This window comes from Oncorhynchus keta, chromosome 22 (genome assembly GCF_023373465.1).
Source record: "Oncorhynchus keta strain PuntledgeMale-10-30-2019 chromosome 22, Oket_V2, whole genome shotgun sequence".
Lineage (NCBI taxonomy): Eukaryota > Metazoa > Chordata > Actinopteri > Salmoniformes > Salmonidae > Oncorhynchus > Oncorhynchus keta.
In genome coordinates, this window is record NC_068442.1 from 34,353,424 (window position 1) to 34,377,975 (window position 24,552).

Genomic DNA, 24,552 nt, shown 5'->3' on the forward strand with positions numbered 1-24,552 from the left:
AATGTCTTTTAACTGTCGACATGTAATACAGGCTAAAAACGAAAGGTCTACTGTCACAACAGCTAGTGAGCGAGCAGTCCGAAATGTCCTTTAGCTAGCCGCTAACCATTAGCTAGTATGCTAACAACATTAGCTGACGAATTCCTGAGCAAACAACACATTTTGCAATGATCACAAGTTCATCACTGTGTCAATTGTGTATGTCTTTGTTAACATGTCATTCGTGGGGGATACTTGCTGATAGATATTAAATTAATTGACACGATCAGATTAGTGTCTTTTACTGCATCAGCTTCATGAGTTATGAAGCCAGGAGGCTTCGCTTTCTTAGAAATTCCTGGAGTAGCTGCGTCCTCAACTGTACACTTGGTGAACCTAGCCAGACCAATCAATTTACACTTTCTTAGCTGTTCAACAAATCATGCTAAAATAGCGAATTACAGTTAAAGTCGGAAGTTTACATAGACCTGAGCCAAGTACATTTAAACTCAGTTTTTCACAATTCCTGACATTTAATCCAAGTAAAAAATCCCTGTTTTAGGTCAGTTAGAATCACCACTTTATTTTAAGAATGTGAAATGTCAGAATAATAGTAGAGAGAATTATTTATTTCAGCTTTTATTTCTTTCATCACATTCCCAGTGGATCAGAAGTTTACTCAATTAGCATTTGGTAGCGTTCCCATTAAAATGTTTTAACTTAGGTCAAACGTTTCGGGTAGCCTTCCACAAGCTTCCCACAATAAATTGAGTGAATTATGGCCCATTCCTCCTGACAGAGCTGGTGTAACTGAGTCAGGTATGTAGGCCTCCTTGCTCGCACACGCTTTTTCAGTTCTGCCCACAATTTTTCTATAGTATTGCGGTCAGGGCTTTGTGACGGCCACTCCGATAACTTGACTTGTTGTCCGTAAGCCATTTTCCCACAACTTTGGAAGTATGCTTGGGGTCATTGTCCATTTTGAAGACCCATTTGTGACCAAGCTTTAACTTCTTGACTGATGTCTTGAGATGTTGCTTCAATATATCCACATAATTTTCCTCCCTCGTGAAGCTATCTATTTTGTGAAGTGCACCAGTCCCTCCTGCAGCAAAGCACCCTCACAACATGATGCTGATTCATGGTTGGGATGGTGTTCTTTGGCTTGCAAGCCTCCCCTTTCACCTCCAAACATAACAATGGTCATTACGGACAAACAGTTCTATTTTTGTTTCATTAGACCAGAGGACATTTCTCGATCTTTGTTCCCATGTGCAGTTGCAAACTGTAGTCTGTGTTTTTATGGCGGTTTTGGAGCAGTGGCTTCTTCCTTGCTGAGCGGCCTTTCAGGTTATGTCGATATAGGACTCGTTTTACTGTGGATATAGATACTTTTGTACCTGTTTCCTCCAGCATCTTCACAAGGTAATTTACTGTTGTTCTGGGATTGAGTTGCACCTTTCACACCAAAGTATGTTCATCTCTAGGAGACAGAACATGTCTCCTTCCTGAACGGTATGACGGCTGTGTGGTCCCATGGTGTTTATACTTGCATACTATTGTTTGTAGCGATGAATGTGGTACCTTCAGGCGTTTGGAAATTGCTCCCAAGGATGAACCAGACTTGTGGAGGTCTACAATTATTTTTCTGAGGTCTTGGCTGATTTTTGATTTTCCCATGATGTCAAGCAAAGAGGCACTGAGTTTGAAGGTAGGCCTTGAAATACATCCACAACTATACCTTCAATTGACTCAAATCATGTCAATTAGCCTATCAGAAGCTTCTAAAGCCATGACATAATTTTCTGGAATGTTCTAAGCTGTTTGAAATCACAGTCAACTTAGTGTATGTAAACTTCTGACCCACTGGGATTGTGATACAGTGAATTACAAGTGAAATAATCTGTCTGTAAACAATTGTTGGAAAAATGACTTGCCAAAACTATAGTTTGTTAACAAGAAATGTGTGGAGTGGTTGAAAAACTAGTTTTAATGACTCCAACCTAAGTGTATGTAAACTTCCGACTTCAACCGTATGTAAATAAGGTATTTCTGTTTTCTGAAAACCTGTTTTCACTTTGTCATTATTAGGTATTGTGTGTAGATAGCTGAGAATTTGTTTTATTTAATCAATTTTAGAATTAGTCTGTAACGAAAAAGTCAAGAGGTCTGAATACTTGTGACATTTGAAAAATGTTTTTATTTTTTTATTTTTGTATTATTTAGTTATTTTTCTCAAACTTGTGTTTGGTATGTATTTGCATTTTTTATGTATAATCCAACTGCCATTTATAGTTGTACAATTTGAAAAGTTAATAATAAATAAATAAAATATTTACAAATAATCACTTGGATGTAACTGAGCTGGATGCTGGATGTAATTCTGATCTGGATGCTGAATGTAATTCTGAGCTGGATGCTGAATGTAATTCTGAGCTGGATGCTGGATGTAACTCAGCTGAGCTTATGCTGTTCCCAAGACATCCAGGTAGCTCATCCATCCGTCCAGCTCATTCCAATTCGGCATCCAGTTCAACATTCACTCGAGTGCTCACACTGGGCGGACATCCAGGTGAGACTTTACAGTCTGTCCACATCTTCCTGAATGTTACAGCTGCCTCTGCTGATGATTTTGCATTCATGAGAGAAATTCTTCTGAATTGAATTAAAGAGTATTCGACACTGATATGCACCCAAACGAAATCCCAAAGTTCAAACTAAATTGGTGCATTAGAATATTTATAATATGGCATCTGATATTTGCAGGACAATAATATCATTGCAAGCATGGTTCTGTTCATGTAACATAATTTTATGAATATGTAATGGTGAATAAAAAAATAAATAAAAAATATGACCCATAAAACCTAGCGGTCAAACACGGAAATGGTTCCAATGATCCTTCCACCATTTATTTTACACATTATGAATTTTACAAACACTTCAAATAACACTTCAAACACTGATATCCACCCAAACAAAATCCCAAAGACCAAACTAAATTGGTGCATCAGAAAATGTATAATATGGCATCCAATATTTGTAGGATATCATTGCATGCATGGTTCATGTAACATAATGGGGCAGCAGGGTAGCCTAGTGGTTAGAGTGTTGGACTAGTGGTTGCAAGTTCAAATCCCTGAGCTGACAATCTGTTGTTCTGTCCATGAACAGGCAGTTAACCCACTGTTCCTATGCTGTCATTGAAAATAAGAATTTGTTCTTAACTGACTTTAAATAAAGGTAAAATAATTGTATTAATATGTAATGGTGCCAAAAAATTTTTTACGTATGACCCATAAAACTTAGCAGTCAAACACGGAATGGTTCCAATGATCTTTTCATCATTCATTTTACACATTGTGAATTTTACAAACACTTCAAATAAAGTATGTGTTTCGTGTAGGCTTACCTTGGCGTCAGTTTCATCAATATATTTGCTTCAATTTACTATCAAAAATGTAAAATGCTAATTAGCAACAGAGAAGACCTCAGCAGGACTACAAATGTATGCAGGAAGCTCCTGCACGTCATCTCTAGCCGACACTGTCAGCTACCGTTCACAAGCACGATCATATACCTGTGCACAATACATGATGAATCCATGTGCTGTATTGAAATGAATTGAATAAAGTGTTGAACTTCTTCTGTCCCCTTTGTCTTAGCTAGCCACTGACTAAACTCCAGCAGATCAAAAGTGTATTTTGTATTACTTAGATAATTACTAGATAATTGTTTGTACAGTATATCACCTTTGGTGTCTATTTCAGACCTTATGGCATTTTTCAATGATGCGCATTAGATCATTTAAAAGGGGAAAATACCACTATAAGTCTGGCCATGTGTCACACCCTGATCTGTTTCACCTGTCTTTGTGCTTGTCTCCTGCCCTCTCCAGGTGTCGCCCATCTTCCCCATTTATCCCCAGTGTATATATACCTGTGTTCTCTGTTTGTCTGTTGCCAGTTTGTTTTGTTTCGTCAAGCCTACCAGTGTATTTCCCGTGCTCCTGTCTTTCTCTAGCTGCTGTCTTCTAGTTTTCCCGGTTTTGACCATTGAGCCTGCCTGCTGTTCTGTACCTTGTCACATCCCCCTGGATTACTGACCTCTGCATTTACATTTACATTTACATTTAAGTCATTTAGCAGACGCTCTTATCCAGAGCGACTTACAAATTGGTGCATTCACCTTATGACATCCAGTGGAACAGCCACTTTACAATAGTGCATCTAAATCTTTTAAGGGGGGTGAGAAGGATTACTTTATCCTATCCTAGGTATTCCTTAAAGAGGTGGGGTTTCAGGTGTCTCCGGAAGGTGGTGATTGACTCCGCTGTCCTGGCATCGTGAGGGAGTTTGTTCCACCATTGGGGGGCCAGAGAAGCGAACAGTTTTGACTGGGCTGAGCGGGAACTGTACTTCCTCAGTGGTAGGGAGGCGAGCAGGCCAGGGGTGGATGAACGTAGTGCCCTTGTTTGGGTGTAGGGCCTGATCAGAGCCTGGAGGTACTGAGGTGCCGTTCCCCTCACAGCTCCGTAGGCAAGCACCATGGTCTGCCTGCCCTGACCCTGAGCCTGCCTGCCGTTTTGTACCTTTTGGACTCTGCTCTGGATTGCTGACCTCTGCCTGCCCTTGGCCTGTTGTTTGCCTGCCCCACTGTTTTTGTAATAAACTTTTCTTACTTCGAAATTGTCTGCATCTGGGTCTGGCCATGACGGACAGCAGACTTGGACCAGCTCCGCAATGCCCTCTCCTCCCAAGGAGCCACCATTGGAAGGCATGAGGAGTTGCTTCGTGGTCTTATGGAAGGGTTCCAAACCTTGGCCGAACGCCATGACCACATGTTGAACACATTGCTGGAGGAATTCCGCAGGTTGTCTCTCTGGCCGCCTACCACGATGGTAACCTCCCAGCCCCTCAGTAACCCGGCTGTTAGCAGCACGGCCGCCCCGGCCACCCCCGGTTTCCCAAGAACTCTGCTTACCTCCCCCAGAATGCTTCGCTGGAGCTACGGCCGTTTGGGAACAACAGTCGGCCAAATGCTTCAGTCTGGAGGAGTTTGTGGTGGAGCTGAAGAAGGTTTTAGATTCTCCATTGTCTGGGAGAGAGGCTGCCCGGAAGTTACTGCAGCTTTGGCAAGACTCCCTCAGTGTGGCAGACTATGCGGCGGATTTCTGGACTCTGGCAACTTACAGTGCCTGGAACCTGGAATCGCTGTTCGACACGTTCCTGCACAGATTATCGGAGGAAGTTAAGGACGAGCTAGCAGCCCGAGAACTACCGACGGATCTCTACTCGCTCATTGCCTTGACCATCCGGATCGATGGGAGGCTACGGTAATGTAGGAAGGAGGAGGGCATCCCCACTGAGCCCCTCTCCATTCCCATGCATCTTAGAGCACTGGACGGGCGCTCTATAGGCCTGGTCACCCACAATACCACTCCCATCAACCTACGAGTGTCAGGGAAACAGAGCGAGGCAGTCCAATTCATTCTAATTAAGTCTCTTCAGGTTCCTGTGGTATTGGGATCATCTTGGCTCCAGCGACAGAATCCCCTCATTAACTGGACTGCTGGAGCCATCATGGGCTGGAGCCTGTTCTGCAACACCCATTGCTTGAAGTCAGCGCAGCCTGCCCTGGGAAGTCTTCCTGTGGACTCGGTAGTTGCCCCGGACCTCTCTGCCATTCCCGTGGAATACCAGGATATACAGGAGGTTTTCAGTAAGGCCCGGGCCACTTCACTTCCTCCGCATCGACCCTATGACCGTGGGATCGACCTTCTCCCTGGCACCACCCCGCCCCAGGGATGACTGTACTCTCTGTTGGGTCCGGAGACCAAGGCCATGGAGAACTACATTGAGGACTCCGTAGCTGCAGGGTGTATCTGTCCTTCTGCCTCCCCCGCTGGCACAGGGTTCTACTTTGTGGAGAAGTAGGACAAAACCCTGTACCGGTGCATCGACTACCGGGGCCTCAATGACATCGCAGTGAATAACCGCTACCACTCATCACCTCGGCCTTCGAGTCACTCCAGGGGGCCACCGTTTTCTCCAAGTTGACCTGCGGAACGCCTACCATCTGGTGCGGATTCAGGGAAGGGACGAGTGGAAGCCTGCCTTCAATATAGCCAGCGGTCACTACGAATATCTGGTCATGCCATTCAACCTTACCAATGCTCCAGCTGTGTTCCAGGCCCTGGTTAAGGATGTTCTCTGCGACATGTTGAACCGGTTCGTCTTCGTCTACCTCGACGACATCCTCATTTTCTCATACTCAGACCAAGAACACGTGCTCCACGTCCGACAGGTCTTCCAGCGCCTCCTGGAGAACCAGCTTTTTGTGAAAGCGGAGAAATGTGAATTCCATCCCCTCTTTTGTTACATCATCGCTGCAGGAAATTAACAGATTGATCCCGGGAAGGTGAGAGCGGCAGTGGATTGGCACCAGCCTACGTCCAGAGTGCAGTGTGTAACGTCTCCTGGAATTTTGCCAACTTTTATAGCCACTTTATCCGGGGCTACAGCACCCTGGCTTCCCCGCTGTATGCACTCACCTCGCCCAAGGTTCCGTTCACGTGGTCCCCAGCTGCTGACCGGGCATTACAGGACCTCAAGCACTGCTTCACCACAGCTCCCATATTGGTTCCTCCTGACCTGTCCCGTCAGTTCGTGGTGGAGGCCGATGCTTCGGATGTCGGAGTGGGGCTGTCCTGTCCCAGCGTTCTGCCCTGGACCTCAAGTTACACCCCTGCGCCTTCTTCTCCCATCACCTCAACGCCACAGAGAGGAATTACGATGTGGGGAATCGTGAGTTTCTCGCAGTGAAGATGGCGTTGTAGGGGTGGAAACACTGGTTGGAGGGGGCGGAACATCCGTTCATTGTGTGGACTGATCACAAGGACCTGGACTATCTCCACACCGCCAAGCGTCTCAATTCCAGGCAAGCTAGGTGGGCCCTGCTTTTCACCTGGATTAACTTCTCCCTCTCCTACCAACAGGGATCCAAGAATATCAAGCCGGATGCGCTGCCATGCCACTATAGCCCCGCGGCTACACCCTCGGACCCCGAGACCATCCTTCCCTCCTCGTGCCTGGCGACGTTAATCAGCTCGTGAATAGAGAAGCAGCTCCATGAGGTGCAATGTTCCCAGCAAAACCCGGGGGGCCCAGATAACCAGATGTTTGATCCTGATGCTGTCCACCCCTCGCTCCTGGAGTGGAACCTATCCTCCAGGCTAGACTACCACCCGGGCTCCCATCAGACCCTGGCCTTTGTGCGGCAACGCTTTTGGTGACCTACCATGGTTCCGGACATCTCCGCATTCATCGCTGCCTGCACTATCTGTGCGCAGAACAAGACTCCTTGGCAAGCTCCAGCTGGTCTCATTCAACCATTGCCTGTCCCTCACCGTCTCTGGTCTCACATATCCCTGAACTTCTCCACAGGTCTGCCACCGTCTGATGGCAACACTGCAATCCTGACAGTAGAGGACCTGTTTTCCAAAGCCTCCCATTTCATTCCTCTCCCCAAGCTACCCTCTGCCAAAGAGACGGCCCAGCTCATGGTGCAGCACGTCTTCCGGATCCATGGACTCCCGGTGGACATGGTCTCCGACCGGGTTCCTCAGTTCTAGTCCCGGTTCTGGAAGGTGTTCTGCACACTCATTGGGTCGTCGGCCAGCCTGTCCTCCAGGTTCCACCCTCAGTCCAACGGCCAGTCAGAGCAAGCCAATCAAGACCTTGAGACACTCTTCGCTGCCTTGTCTCCGCCAACCCCACCACCTGGAGCCAGCAACTCGTGTGTGTTGAATAAGCCCGCTACACCCTCCCCTGCTCTGCCACCGGACTCTCGCCTTTCGAGGGCAACACCCTCCCCTGCTCTTCCCGGAGCAAGAGGAAGAGGCCGGCATACCCTCGGGCCAGATGTTTGTCCGCCACTGTCGCCGTACCAAAAAGAGAGTCCAGTCGGCTCTTCTCAAGACGACCTCCAGGTATAGGCGACAAGCGGACTGACACCGGACTCCGGCTCCCCGGTGTCGTGTCGGGAAGAGGGTATGGCTGTCTACTTGAGATCTGCCCCTCCGGGTGGAGTCCTGCAAACTTTCCCCCCATTGTACTGGCCCTTTCCCCATCCTCACAATGATTAGCCCCTTCTGCTGTTCATCTTCTGTTGCCCCGTACCCTCCGTATACATCCCACTTTTCATGTGTCTAGGATTAAAACTATGTCTCACAGCCCTTTGTCTCCTGTTTCGGACTCTGATCTGGATTGTTGACCACTGCCTGCCATTGACCTGTCGTTTGCCTGCCCCCGTTTTTGTTATAAACTTTTGTTACCTCACAACTGTCTGCATCTGGGACAGTTGATACCTTGATACCATGTGTAGAAGTACAGCTATAGTGAGGGGCAACTTATTGGTTTGGTCAGGGCCAATATGAGAGATAAAGTTTATCCTGTATCGGAGTGTAGCTATCAAGTTAAGTTTGAGAATCTTAGCAATACAATGTGTTCTATACAGCTGTCAACATTCTACAAAGAAAGATACACTTAATCAATTATCATTAACCAGAATATGTCATCATTCAAATCAAACTTTATTTATACAGCACATTTTTTACAACAAATGTATTTCAAGATGTTCAAATGAATGTATTGAAAGGCATGTGGCACTTAACATCTTCCATCTTGGCAGGTCTCTGTAGGTGACCAGGTGATTCCCTCTATGCCTCCGTGGAGCTCATACAGGTAGCCATGCAGCCTATTTTGGTGGGTCACAATTTCAGCCGTACGGATGTGGAATGCTAATGGAGGAAGCCAGCCGTGCCCAACGAGGTGCAGTCAGTGGAGGACCTGTACCTGGCTGAAGACAACAACCCTCTGTCCAGAGAGCCCACAGAGGAGGATCTTCAGTAGCTAAGGAACCATCTCTGGGGCAGGTTCAGTGGAATGGCATGTCTCCCTGAACCTGAGCCATAACAACTGCTACCCTCCCTGTCATTCCTGTCTGTACTGGAAATTGTAAAAAATAAAATAAAATTTAAAAAGGGCACCTCGGGCAAACCGGCATCCTGGTTGGCATGGCGCTGTTGGTGGAGCAGCCGAAAGCTATATGGCAGGTAACAGTTCGACATTGCACCAACCCCAACTGACACACCATGAGAAGATGGAGGTTGACAGCCATAAATTATGGAGCAGTGGTTAGGGCCAAGCGTGTTACTCCATCACTGCTAAAAAAGGGTCCTCAGATCACAGTCGTTGGATGGGTGTCTGTAAAGTGGGGCACAGGTAACAAAGAGGAGGGCATCAAGGCATTTAAAATGGCTACAGGGATGGATGTGCAGGAGGGCTTTTGTTCACGGGGTCTGGGATTCTGGGTGGGCACCACAGCTGTGTTGGAGGTCAAGTGTCCCTATGGTGCAAGGGACCTTACTATTGAAGAGACAGTGAAGTTTAAGGATTCCTATATGAAGGAAGGAGGGTTTTACTGCCTCTGTGAAGACAATCCTTCCTGGCACCAGGTCCAACGTCAACTCCACATCATTGGAAGGGATATCAGCTTCTTCGTTGTGTGAACCACCAAAGCCTCCATCACCATCCCCATCCAGCATGACAACGTCTGACAGACTCCTATTGCTCCGCTTGTCAGCAACTGTTTTCAGGGAAGCCAATGGTCCAAAATTATTCCACATAGTTCATACAGACACACTAGGCTCCCAGAATAGGTAATTGTCACACCCTGATCTGTTTCAGCTGTCTTTGTGCTTGTCTCCACCAACCTCCGGGTGTCACCCATCTTCCCCATTATCCCCTGTGTATTTATCACTGTGTTCTCTGTTTGTCTGTTGCCAGTTCATTTTGTTTCGTGAAACCTACCAGTGTTTGTTCCCCTGCTCCTGTTTGTTCTTGCTCCTGTTTTCTAGTCCTTCAAGGTGTTGACCATTCTGCCTGCCCTGACACTGAGCCTGCCTGCCGTTCTATACCTTGCCCCACCTCACTGGTCTGGAGACACCCCTGCCCAAACCCTGAGACTGCCTGCCGTTCTGGACCTTTTGCACCCTCTCTGGATTACTGACCTCTGCCTCCCTTTGACCTGTTGTTTGCCTGCCCCTGTACTAGAAATAAACTATTGATTCTTCGACACTGTCTGCATCTGGCTCATACCTGAAAAATGATAGTTATATTACATACAAGTTTTGTTCAAAGCAGCCAACTAAAGTAATGTAGTTAATTTGATCATGGGCACAGTGGTAATTTATATCTGTGATGTTCAAATAATGTCTTGCTCCCTGTGTCTTACTAGCTGAAGGTCCCAGTCATCCCTGCCTATACCTGAAATTGTTGAAAAACAAGTGAACAATGAATAAAGATCATACACAAACAATAGGCTCCTAGAATAGGTTATATTACATTCAAGTGTTGCTCAAAGCAGCCAACTAAAGTAATGTAGTTAACGTAAGTTCAATCACAAAGGCTGGTCTGAGTGCATCTCCTCCCAGTTTCATTCACTAGTACGACACAATTCATATTGCATTTTATAATGGGCACAGTGGGAATTTATAGCTGTGATGTTTAAATTACGTCTTACCCCCAGAGTTAGAGAGAGTAACTAATTTCCAGCATATCTCCTTGCTGAGGATGGCGTTGATTATGCACTGCTTCTCTTGGGGTGAGCCTGGTGTTTCGCATGTCACTCCACATGTCTAAACATGGAGAAAAGGGGACATAAAGTAAAAATGTGGATGCATTTATGAATTCTATGTTTTACACAATATTGTATCATATTTGATGAGTTACTGACCTGTCCGTCCACAGGCTCGATCTGTTGTAGTCTCTACAACTTGACACTTGCACTCGGATCACACTGGCAAAGGATGTCCATGCACCAGATGGCACAAGGGCTGCACTCCTTTTGGACTGGAAAACAAAGAGACATTAGGTCAGTGGTGGGTCTTTCTCAATGCCCTATCAACATCTTTATCTGGACAGAAAATGCATTGTTTATCATAACACAAACCCACCTTGGACAATGTGACAAATGGTCCCTCAACACCCAATCCTCATGCCTCATTGTTTGTTATTTTTTCCCAATCAACAGTCTGGATCTTTCTCTGGTAAATACAGGGCCATTTCTCTTTCCCACCGGAAAATTACAGATACAGACCTGATTGTTGCCACAGGGTTTCCAGTCCACCAATCGGAAATATATATATTTTTTTACTTTTACTAGCTAGCGAAGTTGATTACTAAAATGGTCAAATCTATATTAAAATTCCATAACCCACAGACCTACACTTGACTAAAGTAACTGTAAAATGAACTGGGCTTTCATCTATCTGCACATCTAAAATCCTACAATGTGAATGGGACATTTCTGCTGGGATGGAATTATCTGGAATGCTCAACTAGATGATCAGGACTGTCTAGGGTACTATTTGCCGAAGAGGTTTAGTATTGTGATGAGCTATACGACTGTACTTCTGATTCTAATTATCAAGGGGGAAGTTAAAACCCTCAGCGGTGAGGTCATTGAGGAGGACAAACAGTGATAGGGGGATCATCTGAAAGGGACTGACATGCAGGGATGGAACATAAGGATTTTGGGCACTGGCCAGCAGACCACAATTTTCTACTAGCCCGGGTCCTAAATCTGTGGCATGTGATGTTTGTAAATTTTGGCACATTTTCATTTCACAGCCATTTCACTGTTGTGTCAGGCTAGTTTGGCACATTGTCTACTAGCCCAGTCTGAAAAGTACTATTCTCGGGCTAGTTTGATTTCCATCCCTGTTGACATGTATAACTGACTTCACAGGTCATTTTATTAGTCGTGTAACTATGCACTCGTGGAACAAAACCGTTTTGTGTTTTGTACGGGAAAACATTGAACCCACAAGTCCTTTGATAGCCAGCTAGTGAACATTAGTTCACCGTTCATGTAGTCACACTTTTCCCTGTGGTGACATGTTAATTCATGTTAAATAATGTTAGCTAGTTAGCGCTAATCACTAACGTTAGTCACATTTGTTAATTCAGAAGAATGGCGCCGGAGGGGATGTCTGCCGTTTTACGGGCTCTTAACCAATTGTGCTATTTTGTGTATTTTTTCACACTGTTTGTAACTTATTTTGTACATAATGTTGATGCTACCATCTCTTATGACCGAAAAGAGCTTCCGGATATCAGAACAGCGATTACTCACCTCGAACTGGATGAAGATTTTTTCTTTAATGAGTCCGACGCAAAGGATATAAGTAATGTTGCTCCCAGACAAGGCCCAAATCCCTGTCATTCACGTGAAGAAAATAAGTAAATACAGGGGGCGGAGATCAGGGTGCCTTGTGAGAATTCGTTGGTGAGTAGTTAATGGTAGTCTCGAGGTATAGTACCTCATGATAACCTGTAGGCCACACTATCTACCGAGAGAGATTTCATCTATATTTTTCGTAGCCGCCTATTTACCACCACAAACCGAAGCTGGCACTAAGACCTTACTCAACGAGCTGTATAAAGCCGTAAGCAAACAAGAAAATGCTCATCCAGAAGCGGCGCTCCTAGTGGCCGGGGGCTGTGTGGTGGCAGGAAAACAACCTCTCCCTTAACATGAACAAGACAAAGAAGATGATTGTGGACTACAGGAAAAGGAGGACCGAACAAGCACCCATTCACGTCGATGGAGCTGAAGTGGAGCGGGTCGAGATTTTCAAGTACCTTGGTGTCCAAACTATCATGGTCCAAACACACCAAGAAAGTAATGAAGATGTGGCCTTTTCCCCCTCAGGAGACTGAAAAGATTTGGCATGGGTCCATAGATCCTCAAAAAGTTATACAGCTGCACCATCGAGAGCATCCTGGTTGGTTGCATCACCGCCTGGTATGGCAACTGCTCGGCATCTGACCGTAAGACGCTAACAGGGCTAGGGAGTAAAGGATTACATGTTACATTTAAGGGATTACAAAAAAAATGGTAACTGTAATCCATTACGTTACCAAGAAAAAATTATATAATCAGATTACAGATACTTTGGAAAAACTAGATGATTACTTCAAGGATTACTCTTAAATTCAGAAAGGATGTTTCGGGAAAAACATATTTCACACTTTCCTGTTTTCTCAATGACATTCTAATCAGCATTGAAAAATTGCGCAAGTTTAAGTTTGTTCGTCCTGAGCGAGTCTGACCACAAGACAGAGACCACTATGATGAAACACCAAATGTGTTTGATCGATCATGGGAAAAGCACAGCAATAGGCTTTGGTCCAAGGTATGTCTTCCAATGGTGCGACTGCTGTCGGCATCCAAAGATTATCCAACTTCCATAAACGCTTAGAGGTAAGGATGACAGCAGTGATGTAGTCTACGGCGATACAGATATCACTTATTGATTTCTACATAGCGCGTGTATGTGAATCACACTGCTGCTCCCTCGTTTAGCTATTTGCGATTTACGGATTGTGGTCGTTGTGGATGGTGGTTCACAAATCTAAATGTGTATTTGAACCCAATAATGGTTGAATTGAAGAAGTTTAAGCTGCTTATCAATCATTGTTTTTGAAACCAGTGGACAGCCAGTGAAAAATGCGCTCTTGCAACAGCTGCATAGTGCGGATCCCAGCCAATGTAATATACGCTGATAAAAAAAATCTATAGGCCTAATGGACACATGCTCACACTCGCACACATTTGATAGACTTAAAGGGGTAACCTGTAGTTAATAAATGACAGTCTATCATTACTTTAAGACATGAAGGTCAGTCAATGTGGAAAATTTCAAGAACTTTGAAAGTTTCTTCAAGTGCAGTAGCAAAAACCATCAAGCACCATGATGAAACTGGCTCTCATGAGGACCGTCACAGGAAAGGAAGACCCAGAGTTAAATCTGCTGCAGATTCTTTTATTTATTTCACCTTTATTTAACCAGGTAGGCTAGTTGAGAGCAAGTTCTCATTTACAACTGCGACCTGGCCAAGAATAAAGCAAAGCAGTTAGACACATACAACAACACAGAGTTACACATGGAATAAACAAACATACAGTCAATATTTACAGTAGAAAATAAATCTATATACAGTGTGTGCAAATGAGGTAAGATAAGGGAGGTAAGGCAACAAATAGGCCATGGTGACGAAGTAATTACAATATACCAATTAAACACTGGGGTGATTAATGTAAAGATGAATGTGCAAGTAGAGATACTGGGGTGCAAAGGAGCAAGATAAATAAATAAATACAGTAGGGGGATGAGGTAGATTGGATGGGCTATTTACAGATGGGCTATGTAATGGTGCAGTGATCTGTGAGCTGCTCTGACAGCTGGTACTTAAAGCTAGTGAGGGAGATATGAGTCTCCAGCTTCAGTGATTTTTGCAGTTCATTGGCAGCAGAGAACTGGAAGGAAAGGTGGTCAAAGGAGGAATTGGCTTTGGGGGTGACTAGTGAGATATACCTGCTGGAGCGCGTGCTATGGGTGGGTACTGCTAAGGTGACCAGTGAGCTGAGATAAGGCAGGGCTTTACCTAGCAGAGACAGATGATAAATGAATTACAAATAACTGCACCTCAGATTGCAGCCCAAATAAATGCTTCACAGAGTTCAAGTAACAGACACATCTCAACATCAACTGTTGACAAACAAGGAACAAAGAAACTACTACTAATGGACACCAATAAGAATAAGAGACTTGCTTGGGCCAAGACACACGAGCAATAGACATGAACCCTGTGGAAATCTGTCTGATGAGTCCAAATTCGAGATTTTTGTTTCTAACCGTCGTTGTGAAATGACGAGTCGGTGAAAGGATGATCTCCGCATGTGTGGTTCCCACCATGAAGTATGGAGGAAGAGGTGGGATTGTGTGGGGGTGCTTTGCTGGTGACACTGTCTGTGATTTATTTAGAATTCAAGGCACACTTAACCAGCATGGCTACCACAGCATTCTGCAGCAATACACCATCCCATCTAGTTTGCGCTTAGTGGGACTATCATTTGTTTTTCAACAGGACAATGACCCAATACACCTGCAGGCTGTGTAAGTGTTATTTGACCAAGGAGGAAAGTTATGGAGTGCTGCATCAGATGACCTGGCCTCCACAATCACCTGACCTAAACCCAATTTAGATGGTTTGGGATAAGTTGGACCGCAGAGTGATGGAAAAGCAGCCAACGAGTGCTCAGCATATGTGGAAACTCCTTCAAAACTGTTGGAAAAGCATTCCAGGAGAAGCTGGCTGAGAGAATGCCAAGAGTGTACAAAGCTGTCAACAAGGCAAAGGGTGGCTACTTTGAAGAATTTCAAATATAAAATATATTTTGATTTGTTTAACACTTTTTTGGTTACTACATGATATCATATGTGTTATTTCATAGTTTTGATGTCTTCACTATTATGAAGAAATTTAGAAAATAGTCAAAAATAAAGAAAAACCCTTGAATGAGTAGGTGTTCAAACCTTTGACTGGTACTCTATATATTTTAATTCTTGAAGAATATAACATAACTGTCACACTCCATGAGAACCCAAAATATAAGCTTGTTTTTCTCCAATGTTTGTAAACATTGTAAATGTAAACACACACTGTATACCCTCATAACATGGTTAAAACAATCATGTTGCTATCATGGATGGTCAGTCTTTAAATTCATAGCACTGTCTATTAATCTGAGAGTGGTTACATTTCTCCAGGCCTATCCCTCAGCTTTTTACCAAAACAGAGGTCCAACAATTTTGTTATTTTTTCATCTGTTGATTTTCCCTTTAAACAGCTGCATATTATCAAGATATCAAAGTGTCACCAACAAAAATGTAAACAATAGGCCTATAGCAAATGCAGCATATGACATACATTTTTCACATGTAAATAGCACTTTTAAGTAGCGCTCAAAACATGCCATTCCATGAACGCAGCATTTATTTTTCATTTGGAATCAATGAGCCCCAATCAGGTCTCTATGACAACAAAATCATAAACAACAGAGTAGGGCTGGCTAATAAGTCCTTAGTTTTGGGGTTATGCTCAGGTAAAAACTATCTGGCTAATCTATACTTCCATATCTCCAAGTACTATTCTTGACGATCAAGGGGTATAACATTTATTGAAATGACTGGAACTCTGATAAGACTTTGGTTTTTAATGTAAAGATATAATTTAATAATATTATTATATGTAGTAGAAAGCAATGGGTTAGAAGAAGCCTACATTACCAACACACACACAAACATTTTTTAACATCTATATATGGCCAGCTATGTAAACTTTAACATTGATTTATCCTGCAATAGATATCGTTCAATTGGTAACATACAGTTGAAGTCATTAAAACTAGTTTTCAACCACTCCACAAATGTCTTGCTATCAAACTATAGTTCTGGCATGTCGGTTATGACATCTACTTTGTGCATAACACAGGTAATTTATCCAACAATTGGTTAGAGACAGATTATTTCACTTACAATTCACTGTTTCACAATTCCAGTGGGTCAGAGGTTTACATGCTCTAAGTTGACTGTGCCTTTAAACAGCTTGGAAAATTCAGGAAAATTATGTCATGGCTTTAGAAGATTCTGATAGGCTAATTGATATAATTTGAGTCAATTGGAGGTGTACCTGTGGATGTATTTCAAGGCCTACCTTCAAACTCAGTGCCTCTTTGCTTGACATAATGGGGAAATCAAAAGAAATCAGCCAAGACCTCCACAAGTTTGGTTCATCCTTGGGAGAAATTTCCAAATGCCTGAAGGTACCACGTTCATCTGTACAAACAATAGTACGCAAGTATAAACACCATGGGACCATGCAGCTGTCATACATCGCAGGAAGGAGACACGTTCTGTCTCCTAGAGATGAACGTACTGTGGTGCGAAAAGTGCAAATCAATCCCAGAACAGTAAAGAACCTTGTGAAGATACTGGAGGAAACAGGTAAAAAAGTATCTATATCAACAGGAAAACGAGTCCTATATCAACATAACCTGAAAGGCTGCTCAGCAAGGAAGAAGCCAGACTATGGTTTGAAACTGCACATGGGGACAAAGATCGTACTTTTTGGAGAAATGTTCTCTGGTCTGATGAAACAAAAATATAAATGTTTGGCCATAATGACCATCGTTATGTTTGGAGGAAAAAGGGGGAGGCTTGCAAGCCAAAGAACCGTGAAGCACGGGGGTGGAAGCATCATGTTGTGGGGGTGCTTTACTGCAGGAGGGACTAGTGCACTTCACAAAATAGATGGCATCATTAGGGAGGAAAATTACGTGGATATATTGAAGCAACATTTCAAGACATCAGTCAAGAAGTTAAAGCTTGGTCGCAAATGGGTCTTCCAAATGGACAATGACCCCAAGCATACTTCCAAAGTTGTGGCAAAATTGCTTAAGGACAACAAAGTCAAGGTATTGGAGTGGCCATCACAAAGCCCTGAACTCAATCCCATAGAAAATTTGTGGGCAGAATTGAAGAAGCATGTGCGAGCAAGGAGGCCTACAAACCTGACTCAGTTACAACAGCTCTGTCAGGAGGAATGGGCCAAAATGCACCCAACTTATTGTGGGAAGGTTGTGGAAGGCTACCCAAAACATTTGACTCTAGTTAAACAATTTAAAGGCAATGCCACCAAACACTAATATAGTGTATGTAAACTTCTGACCCACTGGGAATGTGATGATAGAAATAAAAGCTGAAATAAATCATTGTCTCTACTATTATTCTGACATTTCACATTCTTAAAATAAAGTGGTAATCCTAACTGACCTCAGATTGGTAATTTTTACTTGGATTAAATGTCAGTAATTGTGAAAAACTGAGTTTACAAGGTGTATGTAAACTTCCGACTTAAACTGTACAGTTTTGTCTTCTTCTAATGCCTCTTAAGGGGAAAGTAATCTAAAAGTAACTGAATGTGATCAAATTACGTTACTGAGTTTGGGTAATCCAAAAGTTACGTTACTGATTACAATTTTGGACAGGTAAGTAATAACTGTAATGGATTACATTTAGAAAGTGACCTACCCAACCCTGGGCGCTACAGGGGGGTAGTGCGTACATCACTAGGGCCAAGCTTCCTGCCATCCAGGACCTATATTCTCAGCGGTGTCAGAAGAAGGCCCCAAAAAATGTCAAAGATCCCAGTCACCCAAGTCATAGACTGTTCTCTCTGCTACCGCACGACAACCGGTACCGGAGCGCCAAGTCTAGGTCCAAAAGGCTTCTTAACATCTTCTACCCCCAAGCCATAAAACTGCTTAATAATTAATCAAATGGCCACCCAGACTATTTGCATTGACCCCCCTCCTTTGTTTTTACACCTCTGCTACTCGCTGTTTATTATCTATGCAGTCACTTTACCCCTAACTACATGTACAAATTACCTCGACTAAACTGTACCCCTGCACATTGACTCTGTACCCCCTGTATATAGCCTCATTATTGTTATTTTTATTTTATTGTGTTACTTTTTATTTTTCACTTTTGTTTATTTAGTAAATATTTTGTTTACTCTATTTTCTTAAAACTGCATTGTTGGTTAAGGGCTTGTAAGTAAGCATTTCACGGTAAGGTCTACACACCTGTTGTATTCGGTGCATGTGACAAATCAAATTTGATTTGTTTCAACATGTCACCACTTATTGTTAACGTCCCACTACACCAGGGTGAGATATCGTGCAACGTTAGCTAGCTAACGTTAGCTAATGTAGATAACTAGCCAACCAAGGTGCCTAACTACCTAGCTCACCAGGCGATATTCAGCTAGCTGTATATCTGCCCTGGTAGGCTAACGTTAGCTAGCATGTCACCAAGTGAAAAAGTATGACTACGCAAACTGTGAGCTAACGTTATGTAGCTGGCTAGCTCACAAAGAACTTAATAATAGGTAAATAATAAAAGATCAAAACAGTCATTATGCTATCCTATTTGGTTTTCTTTTTACTTGTAAGGAAAGTAAAGTGTGTTGTACACGTAACTACAGTCGTGATTATCTAGCTAATTTTCAAAAGCATCTAGCTAACCACAGCTCTTTGACCAAAATAGCTTGTTAGCAGCTAGCAAACAGGGCTTACCTTATCTCACAACTCCAGCGAAGCCTCTCACTCAGAGGACGGAAAACGATCAAATACACGTGTGCTTATCAAAGTAACGTTACTGGTTACAATCCGGTGTAGAGCACAGAACCATCCTTGCTTCTGATCGACGGAGAGACCTAAGGTTAGCTAGTTAGCTAAAAAGGCCAAGGTAATTTAAAAAATGAGAGTAATGAAAAATGCTATGATAGCTAGCTAGGTCATTTGAAAAATGCTAAACAAGAATACACACAAGAAATACAAAATATCAATTATTTACACGAGAAACTAGAAAGGCTGTAATATCTACTTGCTAGGTTACTTGTGGATGAGTTTGCATGAAGAAATGTGGAGGTTCTTTCCACCCTGCACCTTGAGTGGTTACGTCAAAACTTGCATCAGGATGTGTAGTTCTGTATGATAGCCACATTAGCGGCTAATTAGCATTTTATTTTTGGAAAGTTATTACAGAAGAAAAAGCCTGACTTTAATAAAAATAAACTGAAAGCATGCTTAATAAATTGCCCATAAAGCATTTTTTATGAAGGAACTATAGGACAATTATTTCATGTGTATTTAAAGATACACTATGCAGAAATCGTTCCTCCGTTTCCTGCTTGCTCATTTCAATTTATGTGATAAAACAAGCAAGGATAGTGTAGATAATCATTGTACCATCTAAACAGCTGTGAAATATATTGTATGTTCAGCTATTTGAAGCTGGTGTACAAAACCGAAAGTAAAATACAAAAAGAATGAAACTTAAGAACGGGAAGCATGGAAATAGCTCACATAGAATAGATCTACTGCTTCTTAATCTTGCTTTCAATGAGAATGACAGATCTATAACTCACTTTTCTATGTGAATTTGATCTAGTCCCCAAAAAGTTCCATATTGCAGCTTTAATATTTTATTTAACTAGGAAAATCAGTTGAGAACCAATTTGTATTTACAATGACCGCCTAGGAACAGTGGGTTAACTGGGCAGAAGGACCGGTTTTTTTTTACCTTGTCAGCTCGGGGATTCGATGTAGCAACAAATCAAATCAAATCAAATGTATTTCTATAGCCCTTCGTACATCAGCTGATATCTCAAAGTGCTGTACAGAAACCCAGCCTAAAACCCTAAACAGCAAGCAATGCAGGTGTAGAAGCATGGTGGTTAGGAAAAACTCCCTAAAAAGGCCAAAACCTAGGAAGAAACCTAGAGAGGAACCAGGCTATGTGGGGTGGCCAGTCAACTTCTGGCAACCTTTCTGTTACTGGCCCAACGCTCTAACCACTAGGCTAGCCTGCCTAAATAATAGTTTAATATTATGTTTACCAAGTATCTTCACCACCAACAAGTCATTTTTGGTCAGTTGATTTATGCAGGAGGCATCACTGCAAGTCCCCGACTATTCATTACAAACGTGAGACATTACTAAATAGGCCTTTCCTTTGTATGTTAACTACTAAGTTTTGAGCAGTACACAACACGCGTCCCTAAACCAACTATGTTCCATCATGGAAAAGGTCATGAGACACAAATCTATCAAAACTGCGCAATGATGAGGAGAATGTGTAAACGACTTTTTCGGGTTTTAGATTCGGTGTTTTGACAATATCTTTTGGTCTATAATTTCAGATTTGCATTTAGTGGCGATACATTACTGATGAAAAGCTGCAAACCTCACTGACAGCAAAAGATGGATGTCAACAAATCTGCACATTTAACATTCCTCCATAGTTTACTTCCAATGCGTAATATCAATTTGGTTAATTGTGATTTAAATTAAAGTTATGTGTCTTGGTTAAATGATTATACTTGTTCAGCCCATGGATGACCAATTTGCGCCCAACCTCAGTGCCACTTTACACTTACCTGAAATCGCTGTATGGATGAATAATCCAATTACCGGCCGATTTGACGCGCTGTTGTTCCTTTTCAACAGCTTTTTGGCTCCCAAACATACGCAGTGAAAATTTATTAACTCCAGGCTGAAGCATGGAACTAAATTGCCGCTGCATGTATGTTCGATTGTCATTTGGTTCCCATTCATCTGTCACAACCTGGGAAATATCCTCAGATTTAAAACATGAGACAGAATTCATCTTCTGTTGGTTCTGCACAGAGGACGATGCTTTTCTACTAGGGGCATTTGAGAAGGAAACTCGGGGGTCCTTTTTCACAGTGGCAGTAGTTGTTGCCCCGGCCACCTCGGTCCCTTGCCCCTGTGCTAATGTCCCCGCTGAGGTAATAGAACCGTCCATGCTGGCGACTCTTGAATTACATCTAGACTGCCTTTTCCCGTCGTCGGGTTCAACTATTCCTGCTGTCTGCTTCTCCTGCCTAAAATATGATGGAGGACAGGCTCCCAGAAATGTTGGGGTCCCTTCTGCAATCTCCGCTTTTATTGCATATCATACCGGTAATGCCTTCCTTCACCTGTCCAACCAGTAGCCAACCCGGTTAGCGCTGTTCCTGTGGCTGAGTCCTGTTCAGCCCTGTAGTCTGAGGCGCCACCGCCAGCAGTATCTCCCTGGCAAAACAGAGCACAGTTTGTGGCGCGTGTAGGAACACTAGGTGCGGACTCCTCGCCTTGCATGAGCCACAGCTCATTGTTATTCGAGTTCTTGCAGTTCCTGTTGACGCTGCTCCCCCTCCTGGTGTAAATGTCTTAATCTTTATACTTCCAAGGTTCCTATCACCTCCACCACCAAAGGAGCCGGTGTTGTGCCGAAAATTTCCCCCCTGGCAGAATCCCCCTCCCCACTTCGCGTGAACGCACACACACTCAATTCTTCATTGCTTCGATTTGCATGCTAATTGATATTTCTGATCTCGTTAGGCTGCGTTTCATTAATTTTTTTTATATCGGTTTGATCGCGGGGGAGGCACTAGTAATGTCTGCAGTTTTCGGTTTGGCTATTTGTTTCAAGTGTATTAGTCTATAAATAAATCTATTTGCCAAACTTCGTCATCTCTCCCATGTCTTATTCGAATAGTAGTTGATCTGAAATGTTTATTTCTTTTCTACATTTTACTCCCTCTCTGTTTAATATAACACACATACATTCATTATTAATTTCGGTTGCCTATCCTGAAATGAAGTTTGTTCAATAGAAAGTATTTGACTCTAGACACAAAATTAAGGAAATTAGAAGTGGGGATTTTGGCAGGCTAAAAATCGAGGAGGGAGTACAATGTAGGCAAGCAATAAATTACAATATTCAATGATTACATTTCTTATTAACAGGTTATAGGCTTCATGTGAACCACAAAGTCAGAACAGCAGCGGAAATTAAGAGGGGAAAATAGACTAAATTATTATTATTAGGTTTCGTCTCTGGTAGCACCAGTTAAGGCAGGTGAGGTCTCCGCATGTGTGTGGGGTGGGACAAAAGAGCTATCAAAGGCATTTTGAGCGGGACTCAGGGCTCTATAGTGAAATAAAACAATAAGTACTAGCCAAGACAGAGAGGCATATTGTCATTAGAGAGACGCATAAAGCAATCACAGTTGTTCATCAGGAGAGCTAAGACAACAATGGGTAAATGGCAATGAATGGGCAGAGCGGGTCAGTTCCGTACATACAGGACCTCAGTTTGAGGCTGGGGCCGACAGGTAAACAAAATGTTTACCGTGTTATTGAAACAGTCCAGGGGGCATCAGCTGTGTCGCCGAGTGATCATAGGGTCACAAGAGCAGCAATAGGTGAGTCAGGGTGCCGTTCGGTAGTCACTACTACGCTTGGCGAGCAGGGGACACAGCGTTTAGAAAAGTTAGCGGGCCAGGGCTAGCAGATGGTTCTTTGGTGACATCGTAACAGAATAGCCTGTTGAGACCACATCGGGCGATCACGTCGGCAGTCCAGTCGTGATGGCTGGACTCTGTGTCGACAATAAAGGGTCCAGGCCAATTGGCAAAGGAGGTATTGTAGCCCTAGAATTAGCTGGTATATGGGCCTAGCTCAAGGCTAGCTGGTGCTTGCTTCGGGACAGAGGCGTTAGTTAACAGTAGCCACTCGTTTGCAGCTAGTTAGCTGCGATGAACCGGAGTAATGATCCGGTGTAATGATCCTGAGCGGCAGGAATCCGGTGATATGGTAGAGAGAAGCAGTCCGATATGCTCTGGGTTGATATCACGCTGATATCGAGCTGATATCGTGTTGATATCATGCAGTCCGATATGCTCTGGGTTGATATCGCCCTACTAACAGCTTACTACAAAACATATACTTAGCATTTCTTTATTAGCTACAGTATGCATATCTCTCTGGTATATTGCATCATTTATGCAGCGGCATACAATACATTTTTGGACTCACCTTGTTGTGCTGTTCTCACTTGAACAGGAAGGTGGTGTAATGGTAATTTCTTTTGTCATCAAACTTTGTCATCAAAGTCTGGCATTCTCTGGATTAATGGTGCTTTCAAAACAACTGGAAAATCGAAGAAGAAGAAAACATTTTGAATCATGATGACGTCAGTGACGTAGCTCTAGAAAGAGGCCTGAGTTCCCGATTTAAAATTCCGAGTTGGATGACCGTTCAAAATATTTTTTCCCAGTCGTAGCTCGTTTTTCCAGAGTTCCCAGTTGTCTTGAACTTACTAAAGTCAGATTTTGCAGTTCCAAGTTAACAGTTGTTATGAGCGGGGCACAAATCATTCTTCATTGACAGCATGGTCAATGTTGACTGTTTATAATTTTAAACTAGGAAAAAAGACCCTTAATCTTAGACTTGGGACCACACAGTCAGAGCCACTCCACTGAATAGAAGGCTAATGATTGTTTGGCGATGCCTGCAGTTAGCCACTGATTCTTTCCAAACCACTCATTGTTGAATTTGCGATTTCCAACTTTTTGTGTAACGTTTATGTGCAACGGCCGATGATCACCAATACGTTTTATCTATCATTTCTCTTCATTATTTCTCTTCAATTGACAAGCATTAAAAAGGATTTGCCAGTAGATTGTCGACTTGATTCATTCATGATGACTGCTAGCGAAGATTTTGAAAGTGTGATGTTGACATAATCAGTCCAATCAAAGCTACTGTAGATATGAGGATTTGACATCATTTTATCTATGGCCAATTAATTACCTTGAGCCTTCTTGGATGGAGACTTCTAATGTAACTCTATGGCAGCACCCAAGGGGCTAGAATTATCTACATCTACCCTTAGACTTGGTAGTGACGTAGTGTCCCCATGAGTGAGAGAACACTGAGCCAATCACGGCACAACGCTCCGTATTTACTGCTGGCTTGCCCCACCACCACAAAAAGCAATGAGCTAAGCTGCAACAGCTGCATTTTTGAGCTGCCTTACTCAAGAAAACAAAAAAAGAGACCATGTTTATATGCAGCGTTATTAACTCAATGATATACAGTACCAGTCAAACGTTTGGACACCTACTCATTCCAGGGTTTTTCTTTATTTGTACCATGTTTTCTATGGTAGAATAATAGTGAAGACATCAAAACATCATGAAATAACACATGGAATCATGTAGTAACCAAAAACTGTTAAAAAAATTT

At 43.1% G+C, this 24,552-nt stretch overlaps 1 long non-coding RNA gene across 3 annotated transcripts; it reads right to left on the reverse strand.

The window, feature by feature from the left end:
• Positions 1 to 8,044: 8,044 nt before the first annotated feature.
• LOC118401380 (uncharacterized) lies at positions 8,045 to 23,640 on the reverse strand. 3 transcript variants are annotated; one of them, XR_008075538.1, is made up of 4 exons: positions 23,341 to 23,640; positions 10,777 to 10,892; positions 10,564 to 10,678; positions 8,045 to 10,307 (listed from the first exon to the last, which is right to left on the reverse strand). It is a non-coding gene; the product is annotated as an uncharacterized LOC118401380 (long non-coding RNA). The 3 variants fall into 3 exon arrangements; XR_004829247.2 differs by having other exon boundaries at positions 8,045 to 9,627; positions 23,341 to 23,572; XR_008075539.1 differs by lacking the exon at positions 23,341 to 23,640 and adding an exon at positions 20,895 to 21,709.
• Positions 23,641 to 24,552: the final 912 nt, after the last annotated feature.